Genomic DNA, 6,803 nt, shown 5'->3' with positions numbered 1-6,803 from the left:
GGAAAAGACACACAGTATCCTCCCTAATAGATCCTTAATTAAACTTTAAAGTAATTCTGTGGCCCAGATGTCTGTTATGGGAGTACGCAGTGGCGGTTGGCCCATAGAGGGCGCTAGGGCGCCGCCCCTCCTGCTCTGCATCGAAATTAATTCATTTTTTAAATTGTTTTTACTTATTAATTATTTTCATCCTATGATTGGAATTATGTGGTCAATGAGTAGGTTATAATGCGTTTTCTGCAATAAAAGTAACATTGAAATATTTATCTTATCTCTCACCTCTGTGTCTGCCGAGCTGAGCCGAGCTGCTTCGGAGGCAAGGAAAGCTGGTCTTGCCAGTTAACAGGTCTCGGACGAGATTGAGGGCGATTTTCTGAGTGCCCATCGGTTCCACATAGACACTCATTAAGAGGTTGCACATGCAGCTTTAACAAATTACAACAGAAGCAAACTCAACTGATTTTTAACCTCAATATGTCCCGAGTAAGGGAAAAAAGCCCAGAAGAATCCCAATAGGGGAAAGTTTTGAAAAAGACACAAATGCATTCACCTATTCATTATTTTGCTATCAGCTATCACCATGCAAATTACTGAGTTGATTACTTACATCAAGACAAACAAAAAATGTATTACAAGTTTTTTGAAATAGTTTGTTCACATGGGAAAATGGGACATAATCTAATTACATATGTGCTAATTTTCATAAACACCACAACAGATCTAAACATTGGGGACATGGAACCCATTTAGGCTACTTATGAGCATTAATACATGGAGGCAGGAAGAAGTACTTTAAATCAGGGACTTAGGGGAATCAGGGAACTACAAATGTATCCTGCAAAATTACTCAATAAACATAGAATTTTTTTAGCTACCTTTCTTCCGCATTCTCCTGTTGTCTCCTCTTCTTTCCTCACACTCATCCCCCAGCAACAGTTCCATGGACCCAACCCCCGAAGACTCAAGCAGATTTTCACCTGGCTATACCCAACTTTTAGATCTGTTGTGGTATTTATGAAAATTAGTACATACATAATTAGATTATGCCCCATTTGCCCATGTTAACAAACCATTTCAAATAACTTGTAACACATTGTTTGTTTTTCCTGATGTAAGTAATCAACGCAGTAATTTTTTCATGGAGATAGCTGAAGGTTATTTTTTCCCCTATTCGCATGAGAAAAATAATGAATAGGTGAATACATAGGGCATATTTGTTTTTGTTTTATAAAACCTTCCCCTATTGGTATTCTTCTGAGCTTTTCCCTTACTCAGGACATACTGCAGGGGCGGTGTTGCAGTCACTCTACCGCACCGTTGTGACAAAAAGAGAGCTGAGCCGGAAGGCAAAGCTCTCGATCTACCGGTCAATCTTCGTTCCTACCCTCACCTATGGTCATGAAAGCTGGGTCATGACCAAAAGAACGAGGTCGCGGGTACAAGCGGCCGAAATGGGTTTTCTCAGAAGGGTGGCTGGAGTCTCCCTTAGAGATAGGGTGAGAAGTTCAGCCATCCGTGAGGAACTCGGAGTAGAGCCGCTGGGCATCTAGTAAGGATGCCCCCTGGGCGCCTCCCTAGGGAGGTGTTCCAGGCACGTCCAGCTGGGAGGAGACCTCGGGAAGACCCAGGACTAGGTGGAGAGATTATATCTCCACACTGGCCTGGGAACGCCTCAGGGTCCCCCAGTTTGAGCTGGTTAATGTGGCCCGGGAAACGGAAGTTTGGGGTCCCCTGCTAGAGCTGCTGCCCCCGCGGTTGAAGATGAGATGAGATGAGATGAGGACATACTGAGGATACAAAATCAGTTGAGATTGCTTCTGTTGCAATTTAGGTTGACTCCTATTTTGGCTTAAAATGAGTGGACTACTATGGACAATACATGGGACCTCGGGCGATATTTCTGTTGCCCCAAACTACTCCCCTAATCTCTCCCATTGTGTTTCTGATAGGTGACTGACAGCTTGTCTTAACTGTCAAATCTCTCAAACTAAATATGTTTAAGAAAAGATCATCATCAGACAAAGTGTTAAGCAACTTGGACCACATCAGCCGATGTTACAGTTGTCATTACAACCAGTGAGAAAGGAAAAGATGATCGACTGTTAAACAAGAGGTATAAACTTCATAGCTAACTGTCTGTTGTGATCATGGTTGTGATGCTATATCTATATATATCTATATAGATATATATAGATATATATGAAAAAGGGAGCGCTCTCATTAAATATTCAGTAAAATAATTAACAAAATTAAATATGAAAACATCTAATAGAAAAATATGTTAGTTATGATAACTTCAGCAGCAATCATTATCTCAAAACAATGTTTTTGAGGTTATTGATAGGAACCAAATCGGGTCTGCGTACATTATATTGACAAACAATCTTCTTACTGTTTCTTGCCAGGACAGGTTATATTTTTCTGAGAGAAAGTCTGCTTTATTTATCACAAAGCCCCCCTGAAATAAATTCCACCAGCTGCCACTGGAAGTAGAAGTCTAATTGTGTTTAACCCCAGGCAAAGGGGCCAGTACGTTGGGTCTCTCCAGTCATGCAGTGTCAGTCTTGGTTGAACTGGGGGCCAAGTTTCTGGTGGATGGTCAAAGGTCCAGGGCAAAATGTGTGATACTTGAGTCCATAATGAAATACTGAAAGTACGTCCTAGTATCCGAACACTGGATGCTCCAGCCCAGCCCAACAGCCCATGCTTAGCCCATCAAGATCACAGAAGATCAGTCATATATTTTTATAGTCTTTTGTTATGAATAACTACACTTTTAATTCATACTTTCCAAATTCCATCATATTCACGACAGAAAAAAATAACAATCTCAGAAAGAAAACATATTGCAGTGTCTGGGTTAAATATGTTGTTTTTTTATAAAAGAAAAAAACAAAACGCCTGATCTCTGAAGCTAAGCAGGGTGGGGCTTGGTTATTACGTGAATGGGATACCAAGGTGGAACCCCAGGTGCTGTAAGAGTCTTCTTTTTTTAATCCCATTTTAAAACGTTTATATTCCAAGGCTTGAAAATAATAATCATATATATTTATTTTTTTTGCCGTATCGTACATATGCGTTTACTGTACTGCTCCCCAAAGAAGCCGGTGAAACACGAGGCTTGAACGAGTTTCGTTTGTTAACTAAAGTCAGTCATCGTCGCTTCGCTAATAGACGATCTGTGCTCTCGTCACAGCAGGAGTTACCATGACAATTCTCACTTAGCTAAGCTGCAAACTAAATTAAACGGCGTTGTGTTTCATCAATTGTTAGCAATATACCAGCAGAACCTTTGAATAACTAGTTATTAGTTCACAACCAAGCGCACGGTCGTTTTTGTTTTTGCCTGACGTTGCACTTGCGCTGTTCAGCGGACACTGGTCAGTTAGCAGCGGGTGCGGGGAGTGTGGAGGTCAAAGCGGGGGAAAAGTACAGATATCGTCGAGGATGCGGCATCGATATTGAAGACTCGAGGTAACATTTCCACAATAGTTTTTGAGCATTTTGAAGTGAACGGGACCTTTGCATTGTTAATTAACGATGACTCGCAGCATTGCGGCACCAAACGTTAGCTGTGGTTCCGCAACATGGAGGCTAGCGCACACGTTTGTTAGCCCCGGGTCATGTGCACAGACAGCTCCGGTGCACGCGTCTTGCCTCAACAAGGTTTGAATGGACTTGTAATGACATGAAGTTCAGAGTAGCATATTACTGTGCAGGTTTAACGTTAACAATTGATAACCGAAAGCAAATGAATGAATGAATGAATGAATGAATGAATGAATGCTTTATTTCAAACATATCAAAAAAATAAATAAATTACACTTGAAACATGAGTCATTAAAAAACACTTTGTATGTTTGAAAAGGAGCAGGAAGAAGCATAAGCTTATTAATTCCTACCCCTTCTCCACTTAGTTTCTATACTATAGGTTTTCTTACTTCCTGTGTATCCTGTTTCTTTTATTCATTTTTTTTTTTTACATTTTTATTTTTTTATTTTTTTTTATGTATTTCTTTCTTTATTTATTTTAATACGCTCAACAAAAACAAACAATTCCAACAAACAAACAATAACCACTTGTGTATAAAGAAATAAATGACAAGTATGGCAAAAAGTGAGAACCCTAGTGTTCGTCACACCCCTCTTCTTCCCTGTACCTTGTAAACACAATCCGTTTATACTGTTGTTTGAATTTGCTCATGGTTGGACATTGTCTGAGCTCCTCCGCTAGTCTGTTCCACAGTTTCACTCCACATATTGAAATGCAAAAGGTTTTTAAAGTTGAGCGTGCACACAGATGTTTTAGATTCAGTTCCCCCCTCAGATTATAACCCCCTTCTCTCGGAAAAAAACATGCTTGAATATTTACTGGTAACGAGTTGTTTGTTGCTCTATACATGATTTGTGCTGTTTGGAAACTGACAAGATCAGTGAGTTTCAGTATTTTTGATTTTGAGAATAAGGGGTGAGTGTGCTCTCTGTACCCAGTGTGATGAATTATCCTGATTGCTCTTTTTTGCAGAATCGACAGTGGTTGTAGTGTAGATTTATAAGTATTGCCCCAAATCTCTGCACAGTAACTCAAATATGGTAATATCAATGAGTTGTAAAGAATATGGAGTGATTTGTGGTCCAGAAAGTGTTTAGCCTTACCTAGTACTGAGATGCTCCGTGACAGTTTACTTCGAACATGCTTTATGTGAGGTTTCCATGTTATTTTTTCGTCTATAATTACACCCAGAAATTTATTTTCATGTACCCTTGCAATGTCCACACCGTCTATCTGTATTATTGCTTTAGTGTTCATTTTAAAGTTCCCAAATAACATGAATTTGGTTTTGTTTAAATTTAAAGATAATTTATTTCTATCAAACCACCTTTTTAATTTACACATTTCTTCAGTGATACAACCCAGAAGATCCTGTAAATTCTCCCCTGAGCAAAAAATGTTTGTGTCATCAGCAAATAGTATCAATTTTAACATATTTGAGACGTTACATATATCATTTATATATAGAATAAAAAGTTTGGGACCCAGCACTGACCCCTGGGGGACGCCACAGTCAATGTCCAGGCAGGATGAGCTATACTCTCCCAACTTCACAAATTGACTCCGGCCCTTTAAATAACTCTCAATCCAGTGCAGAACTATCCCCCTGAACCCCTGTCGTTCCAGTTTATTAATTAATATATCGTGATTAATTGTGTCAAAGGCTTTCTTAAGATCAATGAATATTCCAATTGCATATTGTTTATTTTCTATGGCGTTAGTGATTACTTCTAGTGATTCCATTAATGCCAGTGATGTTGAACTGTTTGATCTGAATCCGTACTGATTGTCAGTGAGTAATTTATGTTTGACTATGAATTTGTCTAATCGATTATTGAATGCTTTTTCTAAAATTTTTGAAAATTGTGGTAGTAATGAGACGGGTCTGTAATTTGTGAATTGGTGTCTATCTCCGGATTTATACAGCGGGACAACTTTAGCCGTTTTCATTTTGCTTGGAAATTTGCCAGTTTGAAATGATAAATTACAGATGAAAGTTAGTGGTTCTGAAATCCCCTCAATGACCTTTTTCACAATTTTCATATCAATGTTATTACCATCAGTAGATGTTTTATCTTTACATTTATTTACAATATCAATTATTTCTTTCTCTTCCATTGCTGTGAGGAACATTGAATTAGTGTTTCTGTCTATAAGATTATCATTCCAATCCTGTGATGCCGGGGGATCCGGAATTTTTTCAGCCAGGTTTTGTCCAACACTCACAAAGAACTGGTTAAAGCTATTTACTATATCCTCCATGTTTTCCTTTTTGATATCATTATCTATGAAATACTGAGGGTAACATTGTCTAGAGCCATTTTTGATAATGCTGTTTAGTATATCCCATATCCCTTTAATATTCATTTTATTTTTATTTAATATCTCATGATAGTATTCCTTTTTACTTTTCCTTAAAATACTGATTAATTTATTTTTATATTTTTTGTATTTATTTTCAGCCTCCTTAGTTCTTTCTTTTATAAATTCTTTATATAGTGTATTTTTCTTTTTACAGGCATTCTGTAATCCCTTAGTGATCCATGGTCGATCTAAATATTTATGTTTCCTACTATGTTGTTTTATAGGACAATTTTTATTATATAATGATGTAAATATGCTTAAAAATATGTTGTATGCCTTATCAATATCACTTTCCTTATACACAGCATCCCACTTTTGTTCACACAGGTCATTTCTCAGTGCTTCCATAGTTCCTTCTGTCCTCAGCCGTCTATATGTTGTCTTTTCATCTGCCCGATTTCCTTTAAATTCACCATCGTAAACTGTGAAGACTGGCAAATGGTCACTGATGTCAATGATGAGTAATCCACTGACAGTGTTGTCTTCAATATCATTGGTGAAGATGTTGTCGATTAATGTGGAACAGTGAGGTGTGATTCTACTAGGTCTGGTGATTTTTGGATACAGGCTCATGCTGTACATTGTACTAATGAATTCGTCTGTTGCTTTGTGCTTGTTTGGATTCAAAAGATCAATATTGAGGTCGCCACAGATGAAAATGACTTTTTGATTTACCTTTGAAAAAGATGCCTCCATCCAGTTATTAAATGATTCTATGCTAGAACCTGGTGCCCTATATATACAGCTGATTATTACATTTTTGTTTTTTTCTCTACAGATCTCAATTGTTATACATTCAAACAGATTGTCCACAGCAGTTGACATATTTTCCACTACCCTATATTTCAAGTCTTTTCCCACATATACAGCCACACCTCCTCCGCTT

This window comes from Echiichthys vipera (genome assembly GCF_963691815.1).
Source record: "Echiichthys vipera genome assembly, chromosome: 3".
Classification (NCBI taxonomy): Eukaryota; Metazoa; Chordata; class Actinopteri; order Perciformes; family Trachinidae; genus Echiichthys; species Echiichthys vipera.
The sequence above is the reverse complement of the archived record's forward strand: the minus strand, read 5'-3'. Positions refer to the sequence as shown.